Raw genomic sequence first — 13455 nt, forward strand, 5'->3', positions numbered from 1 at the left:
ATCAGTGTATTTTAAACAGGAGCAAGGAATTATTTTCTAAATCTTTCTCCTATTTCTGCCAGCATTCTCAGTAGTATCTTCAGAAATAATGTCTTTTCTTCTATAATGAATTTTTTTTGTTTAATATTTATTTTTTAGTTGTAGTTGGACACAATACCTTGATTTTATTGATTTATATGTGGTGCTGAGGATCGAACCCAGGGCCCCGCATGTGCCAAGCAAGGACTATACCACTGAGCCACAACTCCAGCCCTAATGAATATTTTTTTCTGAGTGGTTCCTGAGTGGACATTTATTTATTTATTTTCTGTTCATCCATCCTGGAATGCAGATTCATCCTAGTCTAGTAAGGGAAAAAGACAAGTAGATTTCCCCCAGTTTCCTCTCAATTGATTCAAGAAAATGAACAGCAGAAACACCCTCTGTACTCTGAATTTGATATCAATAGTACTTTCCTGTGAGGCTTTAGTACTCTTTACAAAACAAACAGCTGAGACAACGAGAACTTGCTGCACAGAAATCAAAGAAAAGAGAATGATACAAAACTTATATTCTAAAAACAATACACTGTTGAAAGAAATTAAAAAATACCTAAACATAAGGAAAGACATCCCAAATTCAGAATGAGATTAAATATCGTTAATGACAACACTATCCAAAAAGGTCTAGAAAGTTAAAGGAATCTCCGTAAAAATCCCCAATACCTTTATTTGTAGAAATTGACATAATGATCCTAAATTTGTATGATAATTCAAGGAACCCAGAATATCCAAAATGATCTTGAAAAAGAACAAAGCTGGAAGATTTGCCTTTTACATTTCAAAACTTGTACAGGGGCCGGGGATGTGGCTCAAGCGGTACCGCGCTCGCCTGGCATGCGTGCAGCCCGGGTTGGATCCTCAGCACCACATACAAACAAAGATGTTGTGTCCCCTGAAAACTAAAAAATAAATAAATAAATAAAAATTCTCTCTCTCTCAAAAAAGAATGAAAGCATGTCATTTGTAGGAAAACACATGAAACTGGAGGTCATCATGTTAAGCAAACCAACCAGACACAAAAAGACAAGTATAGCATGTTTTATCTCATCCGTGTAAACTAAAATAAATAAATAAATAGCCTAAAGTAGAAGGACTGACTATAAGGGAAGGGAGAGGGGATCAGAGGGAGAATGTAGGAGGAAGAATGGATATGATTAAAGCATGTTGTATGTATGAATGGAATATCACAATGAAACCCATTAATCTGTACAATGAGTTAATATTTAGATTTTTTTTAAAGAGAGAGAGAGAGAATTTTAATATTTATTTTTTAGTTTTCGGTGGACACAACATCTTTGTTTGTATGTGGTGCTGAAGATCGAACCCGGGCAGCACGCAGGCCAGGCGAGCACGCTACCACTTGAGCCACATCCGCAGCCCCTAATATTTAGAATTTTAAAAAACCATAAGACACTACCTTTTTACTATGACAGCTATAATCAATCAAAAGGCTGGTAAAGGGAAGAAATTGGATCTCATACATTACTGCGGGGAAAGTAAAAAAGGACAGCCACTTCAGAAGACAGTTTTACAGTTCCTCAAAAGGTCAAACATGGATTTACCATGTGACCCAGCAGTATGTATATGTCCAAGAGAACAAAAATATGTATGCACAAAATCTTGGGTACAGGTGTTTATAGCAGCATTATTCTTAATAGCCAAAGGGTAGGAAAAAATGTCCCTTTACTGATAGATATATAAATAAAATGGAGTATATCCATTCCAAGGAATATTATGTAGCAATAAAAAGTACTGACACATGCTCTATGGATAAACCTTGACAATACCATGCTTAAGTAAAAGATGTCAGTTAACAAAGTCTGTATATCATGGAATTCTATTTATATGACATGTCCAGAATAGGCAAATCTATAAAGCAGTTTAGTGGCTATATAGGGCTGAAAAATGTGCATAATTGGAGATTGCTAGCTAAAGGTTAGAGTTTCTTTAGGGGATGATGAAAATATTTCCAAATCAATTATGGTTACAGTTACAAAACTATGAATATACTAAAAACAACTGAATACTTTAAATGGGTCAATTTTATGGTATATGAATTATATCTCAATAAAGTTGCTTAAAAATAAATTAAAAATAAGGAAAGTAGAGGGTAAGTGAGGTTGTTAGAACTGCATGCAGTAAAAATTTAGGGTCCTGACAATTTGAAAAGCAACCATTCTTTAGAAAGGCTTTTTATTTTTTTTTGGTACTAGAGGTTGATCTCAGAGGTACTCAGTCACTGAGTCACATCCCCAGCCCTATTTTGTATTTTATTTAGAAACAGGATCTCACTGCTTAGAACCTCACCATTCCTGAGGCTGGCTTTGAACTCGTGATCCTCCTGTCTAACTTTCGTAGTCGCTGGGATTACAAGCGTGCGCCACTGCACCCAGCTAGAAAGGCCTTTTAACTAGCCCTCTTATTTTGCCTTAATGGTCATCACCCAGGTTAGTGCAGCTTTGGACTCAAGTAAGCTTTTCTGGCCACTTGTTTCTTTGGTATGTTAGTTTCTCTATTTGAAAATAAGGTACCAGAGATAGCTTTAGTGGGTACTAAGGATACCAATAAATAAAAGCAAAAAGAAGTAGCTTGTATTCAGGCAAATATTTGTTCCTGTCATCTATTTTCCATCTTAGGAACTTTCTCATCCTCTCAAGGTCAGCAATAATATACATAAAGCTTTATTGGAACATATCCACGTTCTAATCACTTATGAATTGTTCATGGCTGCTCACATGAAACTATATGACCTAAAAATATTTACTGTTTTGTCCTTTAGTTAAATGTTTGCAGACCCTGTTCTAATAAGGAGGATTTCACTTCTTAGTGTCTTGCTTCCATGACACAACACCTATCACTCATCAGTTTGTTTGTTTGTATAGTTTGTATATATAACCACATTACATTGCTATTAAGAAAAAGTTATCTCATAATCTAGTACCTGATTCTACAGTCATTATTTTATAATGCAGGATCAGGACAGGGGTTCTTAAAGGGTCCTGTTATTTCTCTTCCATCTTACCCAGAAGTAACATCCATTCATTGTCACTCAATAAATATTGCCTGAGCATTACATGTACTAAGCATAGTGTCAGACACTAGAGATTCAACCATTAAACTCATACTCAAAAAGGAGAAAAATTATGAGACAAAATAGAGTATAATAAGCATTAAGAAAACTAACAAAAGGTTAAAGCTAAACATTAAAGGCAGACATGCTTTTTGATATTTTAGTCCGGAAAAAAAATCTTTCTCAAGAGATGCTTTAAATAAAATCTCAAGAGATGCTTTAAATAAAAGATGAAGAAAAGCTAAGAGCCAGGCATGGGGGCACATGCTGCAATCCCAGCTACTCAGGAGGATGAGGGGGGAGAATATCAAGTTTGAGGCCTGCCTGGACAAAAAGCTTCTTTTGGTTTTTTGGTTTTTATTTTTTGTTCGGTGATGGTGCTGGGGTTGAACCCAGGGCCTTGTGCACGCAAGGCAAGCACTCTACCAACTGAGCTATATCCCCAGCAGACATTTATCATAAAACCTATCACAAAATAAAATAAAATAAAAAGGCTGAGTAGAATGCTTGCCTAGCAGGTGTGAGATCCTAGGTGTGATCCCTAACTCAGGGAGGAAAGCAACAGCAGCTAAGAAATCACAGAATGAGAAGAAAAGCACTGCAGACAGGCCAGAAATAACCTTGCATTCAAAGAAATCAAAGAAAGAGAGTATGGTCAGAACACAGAAAAAAGGAAGAAATTTGTACAAAATCAAATTGTAGAAGCAAGGTCCTCATAATGTAAGTTCTTTATAGCAAGAAACATAAACTTAACTCTTTAAGTGAATATAGTATTAAGAAACCTTGGGCAGGGAAGTGGCATGATGCAAATTTTACATTTTACGATTACTCCTGTAGGGCTGGGGATACATAGCTAATTCAGTTGGTAGAGTGCATGCACAAGATCCTGAGTTCAATCCCCAGCACCACTAAAAAAAAAAAAAAGATTACTCCTGTAACCACAGAGAATGGATTGGAGAGACATAAGGCATAAGTCTAATGCATTCCTGGAAAAAGATAATAAAAATTGGTTGGTCCCAAAGTGGTAGCAGTTAAGACACAGGCATACTGATTCAAAATTATGTGCTAATTAGATGTGTATGAAGACAAGAAATCAGAATGAATACCAATGACTGAGGCTTGAATAATGGATAGCTATTGATATAATTTAGAAGACAGGGTGGCCATGTAGAAGGGAAGAGACAGGATAACTCCATTTTGGACAAGTTAATTTTAAACATCTCAAGTAGATAGATATGAATATAAAATCTGGAACTCAAAGGAAAAGTCTAGGCTGGAGATATAAATTTGGCAGTAAATGAAGAGAAGTATTTAAAGTCAAATATAAACTTTTGAATATCTCTTTTTGCCCTAAAAGTATAAGAGGTAATAATAGTTATCTTTCTTCACTTCTCTACCTTCAGAGGAAAAATGAAATATCATGCTTTATATGGTAAATGAATAGAAGGAACTGTAATAATTGCTCCAGCCAAGAAGAGAAAGTGAATGGACATACAGGGATGAAAGAGAAAAAAGCATCCATTGGAAGTCTTAGAACATACCTTCCCCAAGCACCATTCCTTTGCCCATATGGGAAACTACTGTATCCTTTTTAGAGGTCTATAACATGTGAGTGTAATCTGTAATTCAAAAAATTAAATTAAAGGACAGCCTACCAGAATCTAGAAAGAGCACCAAGAAATTAAGATGTTCATTCTCCTAGATTATTACTTAGTTTTCTTAAACCCTCTAGAAAAATATGGGGGGGGGGGAGGTAAAAGCAACAGTATCGATTGAAGTTGTGAATGAAACTTTTTACAGGTCCAAATTATGAATCACATTATCAAGAGTTAAAAACCAGAAATGACTTTAGAGTCCAACAATACAATACTTCTCACTTTACAAATAAGATTATCAGCAGAAATATCTACTATATAGATGACAAATACCATGCTGTCAATATTTTAAATGATAAAATAATAATCATTATTAACATTTTCATCACCTAAACTGAATTTATTATCAAACATGTCAGGAAACAGCTCATATGTCTTAGTTATGCCAGACATGGTGGCACATGCCTGTTAACTCCAGTGACTTGGGAAACTAATGCAAGAGGATCTCAAGTTCAAGGCTGGCCTAGGCAATTCAGCAAGACCTTGTCTCAAAATTTTAAAAAAAGGTGGTGGTGGTCAGGGGCGGGGGCCCCCGTGTGAGTCAATGGTAGAGCACTTCGAGGTTCAACCTACAATACTACAAAAAAAGAAAAAGAAAAATCAAAGTCATTAACCTCTATCTGGTATCCTCCTTGGCTTTCTGTCCTCAACCTAAGGCTAAAGCTAATTTTCAGTTTTCTACATCTTTGGCCTGCTGTTTTAGCTAATTTTTATAAAAGAGATACTAAAAACATATTTACAATTAACTTTTCATAATTTTTAAATCTGAAAGAGAATGGTTTATTTCTAACTTGGTAAATAAATTAAATTTTATTTTATCAAATAAGTGAAAAGAATTTCAGTAACATTAAAACCACTTTATTGGGCTGGGGATGTGGCTCAAGCGGTAGCGCGCTCGCCTGGCATGCGTGCGGCCCGGGTTCAATCCTCAGCACCACATACAGCAAAGATGTTGTGTCTGCCAAAAACTAAAAAATAAATATTAAAAATGCTCAAAAAAAATTAAAAATAAATAAATAAATAAAACCACTTTATTTTTAAAATATGCAAATAACCAACTGAATAACTAGAATTTAACGGCATATATTAAATGTGCCAGGCCCTATGCTATATACTTCAAACATCTTCATCTCATTTAATTCATTCAAAAACCCTCTGAGAAAAATATATTCGTATTTCACAGGTAAGAATAATAGAGTTAATGCATTATTTCCCGAAATTGCCTATCTAAAAACTGAAGAGGTCATGACTTTAAAAATCTATATACTTTTTAATATACTAACAGTTTTCAAGCTTTGGCCTCAGGACTCCTTTATAATTCCTAAGAATTATTAAAGATCCCAAAAACTTATCTATGAATATATCTATTTATATTTATCATAATAGAAATTAAAATTTTAAACTTTTACTTAAATGCTACAATAAAACCTTATGGATTAATATAAAATTGTTTTCTCACCATAGTTAGAATAGCTATTATCAAAAAGACAAAAAAAAATGCTGGCAAAATGCAGAAAGGGGATTTCTTCTACACTGTTGCTAGAAATGTACATCACTACAGCCATTATAGAAAACAGTATGAAGTTTCCTCAAAAAAATCAAAAACAGAAATACCATATAACCCAGCAATATCACTACCTGGTACATATCCAAAGGCAATGAAATCATTTATCCAAGTGATATCTGCATACCAATGCTTATTACAGAGCTCTTTATAACAGTGAAGATATGAATTCAAATAAGATGTTCATTGACAGATGGATTTCTAAAAACTGGTATATATTCACAGTGTAGTATTATTCGGCCATTTAAAAGGATGAAATCCTGTCATTTGCTATAAAATGGACAGAACTAGAGGACATTATGTTAAAGGAAATAAGACAACAGGAAGACAAATGCTACATGCTTTCATTCATTTGTGGGAGTTAAAAAAGTTGTTCATGTAGAAACAGAGACCATTAGAGAGGCCACCAGAATCTAGAAGAGGAAAGGGAAGGTTAGAGAATGGATAATGGGTACCAAAACATAGCTGGGTACCAGAGAAGTAGTTTTGATGGTGTATGCCACAATAATGCAATTTCAGTCCATGAAATTAGTTACACATTTCAAAGTAACTAAAAGGAAGAGTTTGAGATTTCCCAATATGTGACACTGACAATATTTAATTAGTTACACATTTCAAAGTAACTAAAGGGGAAGAGTTTGAGGGTTTCCAGTATGTGACAATGACCATATTTGAGAATATAGACATTCTTGCCCTGATTTAATCATTATACATGGTACACATATATCAAATTTTACAATAATGTACCCTCCAAATATAGACAAATACTATATGTCAAAGGAAAAAAAAAAACTATTTCTAAACAGGAATAGGGCCTCAAAAAATTAACTGCAGGGGCTGGGTTGTGGCTCAGTGGTACAGCGCTCACCTAGCACATGAGGCACTGGGTTCAATCCTCAGCACCCCATAAAAATAAAGTTATTTTAAAAATAAAATTAACTGTATTGTTCAAAACAAATGTCTGACAAAAACAGTACTATTTTAAATTCTTTAAAAATATAAATATATTTCTTTAATGTCTGACTTAATGGAAACTAACTAGATTTTTTAAAAATCTAATTCTGCATTTATTCAAGTATTAAATGTTTTTTTCCATAGCATGAGCAAGATCCTGAGTTTGATCCCTAGCACCATCAAAAACAGAACAGAACAGAACAGAACAGACCAAAACAACGCTATTTTGTTTAGAAGTATAAGAGACTCACAGTTGAAAAAACTAACAGTATTTTAATAGCCTTTTCAAAGTTCAGGGTATTCTTTCACACTATACAAAACTTATTAAGTAGTCACTTCTTAAGGTAGTTGCAATATGAAATCTAAAATCATATCAATTAGTTGTCTGTACTATATTAACACTGAAATACTCTGGTCTCTTGCACTTTGAGGGGATCTTTTATGACAAATGATTTTGTAACATCATGCACTGATATTACATTGGAGAAATATTGATGAAGTTATGCAGATGTTCTAAATGTTGACACATTTTGCTATATTGTATTTTAAAAATTATATTTAATATTACTTTCAATCTGACAAAAACAGTCTTTTTAAATATTGGGAACCTGTCAAGCTTACAGGGACAGAGATAACTTCTCCAAATTCTAATTTTCATTTGAAAATTTCATTTTTTTCCCTTAAAGTCATAAGCTTACTTCATTCATTTCCAAGATAACACCTGCCAAATCTCAATTGCAATAATCAGTTTGTCTGTAAGTCATTTTTCAAGTAAAAATGGCATTTCATGAAAAAATGGCTAATTCAGCTTACAACTCAGTTTTACAAGCGTTTTTCCCTTACTTGCCCTTCAGTATACAGAAAACATCCTTCACAATCCCTATTATGTTACCAAGAATGCTAAAAAGGATGTACTCAATGATACTTTTGCTTTTGTACCATCAGTGAATATATCAACACAAAGAGACGAGCAATAACTTGGCATCATTATAAAAATTTTTGATTTTGTACAGTCCCTAATACAGAGCAGGAAATTACAAGTAACCAACCTAGCTCCAGGTTTTACAGACATGTTCAAATCTCACCCAAACAAACATAACAGAGAATTTCTGTATTAATTCTTAAAAATGGCATACTAAAACTAAAACTAACACATAATATTATATCCAATCTGTCATTAACTCCTACCAGCTCTAATTTCTTATCACTTCCACAATTACCCCCACTTAACTACAATAATTTGTTACTGATCCTTGCTCTTCCCACCCCCTCATTCTTCTTCATAAAGCAGATAGTGAGCCTTTGAGCCTTTTAAAATGAGATTGTTAACTCCGTACCTCAAAACATCTAACTGCATCCAATGTTGCCAGAATAAAAGCAAATCCTTAATAATTGTCTACAAAAAGTCTACATGCTTACACCCCCAGCAACCTAACTCCTATTCATCCCCTTTTGCTCACTTTGTTCCAGACACACTGGCTGACTTATTCCTTGAAACTGACCTTTACAATCACTATTTTCTACTTGAAACTGCTATGCCAGATAATGTTTCCTAATTTTCTTTAGGTAACTGCTTAAAATTCTTATTGGTATCTTCCCTAAACGTAACCTCAATGAAATAATTAGTACCTCCCTTTTCCCTGTATTGCCAGCATTCTCTGCTCTCCTCACTCTAATTTTACTCTGTAATACCTCTTATTAACAGTCATACCATATGTGTACTGGTTTGTTCATTCTCCAGCTCTCCCATTAGAATGAAGGTCTATAGAAGCAGCTGACAAACACTATTTATCACATACTAGGAGCCCACTATATATCTGCTGAATGAATGAATGAACGAATGAATGAACCAAGAAAGAAAAACAATTCAAAACAAAAAGGGCAGTGTCAGAAACTGTTTTCACTCTACAAAACACACTTTGCCCTAGGACAACACAGGTCTCCTCCTGATTATGAAAACAACCAAAGGATATATATGCATAAAAGGAAAACACAGTACAGACAGCTTTATAGAATAATTCAGTACTAAGAAAAATAAAGCCTGCTTTAACTGCTTGCCAGATATCTGCAGCCATGAAACCAAATGTACTAAACTGAGCTACACCAATAGTAGACTAAAGGTGACGTATAAGTGAGTCAGACAATGGTAACCCTTTAACAGACAGACAGGCAGTATGAATTCAAGCATCAGATTAAAACTTCAATTGAAAGCCTATCTAAACCTTAAAAACAAAAGTTCCTTGTGCTGTAGGGTAATTATAACCAAAGGTAAAAGCAAGACACTAATATCAGTTCTCATTACTATCGTATGAGTCTTCAGATTTAAAATATTTTCAAGTCCATTCTTCCACTGGAGATTATAATGCCCTTAGAGGGAGATGATATTATACTTATTTTTTTTCACAGGTTAACTAATAAATAAATAGCACAAAGTTGTAAAAACCAGTTTGTAGAGAAACAGGGTCTCAAACTAGGATCTGATTCCAAATGGAAATGGCACTCTAGTTTTGCAGATAATCTTTAGGATTTCAACAAGAATAACAGGCTCTAGAACAGGTAGAATTCAGTTAAATCACAGAGTAAAACCTCATATAGCCTGATAACTAATACCATCTATAATCTTCAAACAATTAGAAAAAAAAAAGACTTTTTCCTTTTTTTTTTTAGCCCCCATTTTACATATTTCAATTTTGTTCTAAAATGGGTTTCTCATTTCTCCCTCAAGGAAATAAATGTTTGCCAAGCCCCCACCCAATTCTCTAGGAATTGTATTTGTTTTCTAGACTCCAAGCATCCTAACAATCAGTAAACTCTTAATTAAAGTAGAGTTCTGTGACTTAAGATGGCATTGACTTGGGGGCAGCCATACTACCTAGAACTCAATTCTCCAATGAGTTCCCCAAAATTCTCTCGTGTCATTGAGTATGCCCAAGACCTAACATTGCCAATAAATGCCGATTTCCACTGAATATTTTTGCCAAAACTGGAAGATTACAACTCTTATTAGGACAAGAAAGGGGAGAAAAGGATCATCTCTCCCTTTGTGGAGATAGCTCTGCAGATGTGTTCACACCACAATATTGGTAAGTGGTGGGTCAAGTTTACAGCATCAATGGTAATGCCATCAGGAAACAGAACCACTTAAGACAAGGATAGTCCTATTTTGTTGGAGATGCACATGAGATAAAGGAGAAAGGTCATGTTCATCTAGTTATGAAGAACAACTAAATCAAATTTTACAACCAAGTCACCCTTAAACCCAGTGAAGATAAGTAATACAACTGAATGGATTTTCTTGGGATTTAAACATCACATTTTTATAAAGAAAAACAAGGTCTGTATTTAAAAAAATAAAGTTTTGAAAGACTACAAAACATGAAGAGAACAAATATAGAACTACTAATATTCTTTTAAATATATGCCATCACTTTAACCCTTTCCTGGCTAAAACTGTTTACCAGTAACTTAGTTCAGGATTTGTCATGTTTATTTACAGATGCCACTTCTCAAGAGACCTTTTATGATTATGCATTATTCTTTTCACCCATCATGAAGATTTTATTGGCAAAAACAATGCAGAAAATATAATATCAAAAGGAAGATAAGGAATGTATACAGAATAAATCAAAATAAACATTTTACACGGTCACCAGGTTCTTCCTCAATTCTCAAATGCACATTTTTAATCTTTCAGAAATTAAAATTTTCAAATCCCTGTCTAAAGAAATCTGCCTGCTGCCAGGCAAAGATGTTTTTAACCATTTCACCGTCACTTCACTGAGTAAGGAACAGAAATTCAAGTGAAATTTGAAATTCCTAATCATCGAGTTTTTTTAATAGCTTCAAGATATTACAACTAAGTAAAAATGAAAATTAACTATTTAGAGAAGATAGCTTGTTACATGCCACATAATGTACTTAAAGGCAGGCGAGATTGCCAAACTCTCAAAATAGATCAGAAATGGTTTGCTTCTTAGAAAGGCTGATTTGAGCAGTTCATATACCCGGGACTTTCTCATCACTGGCAACTGAATGATTCTGAAGCTTCTGACTAGAATCCAACAGAATCCGCTTAACTTCTTAAGGATATTTAACTCAGAGGAAAAAATCAAAATTAAAAGTTCAACAAACAGGGAGTCTTCTGTATGCTTCATATCATTCTCAATTTAAAGGTAGTGAATAAGTAAAATCATTATTGTTTAAAATAAACGGCCTGTTCCTATAATACTGTGCCAAACTACCAAGGGCAAAGGTGATTCAGAAAAATCCTAACACTCAATGTGAAAAAAGGCTTAGTTGTAATCTTTAATTTTATACTAAAGAAAAATGTGGCATATAACTAAAGATATAATAAAGATACAACATTTAAATTTTATGTATTTTTAATGTAGTATCTTTTCCCCACTCCCCCCTCAAAAAAAATCAAATAAATCATAAGTCACAATCTTTTGGCATATCTAAACACAATATATACATGATGCTACAGCTGTCACGGTATTTAACTTATATTTCAAAACACATGTTTGAGCCCCGAATATAGTATTTCTGAAAATAACTGATGGTTCAGAAAATACAACTCCTATTCAACCAACACTTTATCACAGATGAAAAAAACAACATACAAAAAAAGTTTATCTGAAAATGTTTATCTGAAAAAGTTTATCTGAAAATTCCAGAGACCTGGGGGTACACACCCAACGCGGAAGGAAAGGTGGAGAGGGGCTAGCACTCCTCACCGTGATTATCTTTCTGCCCGATATTGTGTGTTCGGATGAGAGAGGAAAGTCTCCTCACATCCCCCTTGAAGACGCACTCGTGCACCGGATAGTGTGCGGGGCAGTTGCTTCTATCAGATAAACTGAAAATGGCTAAAAAATAGAATTCAACAAGCTCTCTATCTAATAAAGGAACCGACTAAAACTAACAACACATAATTTAATAAATGTAAAGTCCTGTGTTGAGGGTAAAAAAAAATAATAAATTCAAGAAGCAATATTACAACAAAAAAAGAATAGCTCACTTGAGAAAAAGCAATATTAAAAATTATCATACTCGAGGGCTGGGGCTGTGGCTCAGCAGTAGCATACTTGCCTGGCATGTGTGAGGCACTGGGTTCGATTCTCAGCACCACATAAAAATAAATAAAGGTCTATCAACAACTAAAAAAAAAAATATTTTAAAAAATTATCATACTCTAGCCAGGTGCAGTGGCGCACACCTGTAATCTTAGCAGCTCTGGAGGCTGAGGCAGGAGGATCGTGAGTTCAAAGCCAGCTTCAGCAATGGCAAGGTGCTAAACAGCAACTCAGTGAGACCCTGTCTCTAAATAAGATACAAAATAGGGCTGGGGATGTAGCTCAGTGATGGAATGCCCCTGAGTTCAATCCCCGTTACCAGAAAAAAAAAAAAAAAAATCATACTCTTAAACTGCATAAATAAGTGTGTCTTGCTTTGGAACAATAAATATAGTCTCCTTGTTCCCTTTGGTTAGGGGCCTACTATAGCTCTAGCACTAAGGTTTCTTCCAGGCACCATCTAGAAAGGGAAGAATTAATAAATTTTTGAGTTTTACTAAAGGAGAATGAGTAAGACTTTCTTTTACTTAGCAAACATATACTATATACTGTGCTTCAGGGACCATTTTAAAGACTTTATAGATTAAGTCACATGAGGAATGAATGCACAAATTAGGAATGTTTAACCTGAAGGAAGGGATATATGATAGAACAAGAAATAACAAGAGATTTGAGTTCTACAGAAAAACTCAGAGCAAAACCTGTCTGTGAAGTTTAATTTTAAGTGCTAAGTGGGAAAACATGTATTAAAGAACTTAGTCTGCTATGAAACAAAACGTACACATTATTAGAATTAACTTCCTTGTAAAAGAGTAGATCTCAATCAAGAGAAATATTTACAAAGAAACTAATCATGGGCTTAGGAGTATCAATTATTGCTAATTTTAAACTGCAATTCATACTAAGTATGTGACTTTATTAAGTCTCCTTGTCTCTCTGGCTTCACTTTTCTCACCTTTAAAATGAGGAGAAAAGTATCCCCTTCTCAAGGCTGTTGTGAGGATTAAATGTGACAATGTATGTAAACATTTAGCATGATGCTGACACAATAAATTGCATATGTAATAATGATCATCATCATCGTCATCATGAATAT

The 13455-nt window shown here is 34.3% G+C and overlaps 1 protein-coding gene across 2 annotated transcripts in view; it reads right to left on the reverse strand.

The window, feature by feature from the left end:
- Window positions 1-13455, reverse strand: part of Ankrd13c (ankyrin repeat domain 13C) — a 69930-nt gene that overhangs the window by 53074 nt on the left and 3401 nt on the right. The window contains exon 1 of one of the 2 annotated variants that reach the window (XM_027949523.3): window positions 12021-12101. The exons of the other annotated variant lie outside the window; for it this stretch is intronic. The gene's annotated coding sequence lies outside the window, so the exon portion shown is untranslated. Of the gene's footprint in view, window positions 1-12020; window positions 12102-13455 lie in introns of those variants that run through there. 2 annotated transcript variants of the gene reach the window in all.

Source organism: Marmota flaviventris, chromosome 10 (genome assembly GCF_047511675.1).
Source record: "Marmota flaviventris isolate mMarFla1 chromosome 10, mMarFla1.hap1, whole genome shotgun sequence".
NCBI lineage: Eukaryota > Metazoa > Chordata > Mammalia > Rodentia > Sciuridae > Marmota > Marmota flaviventris.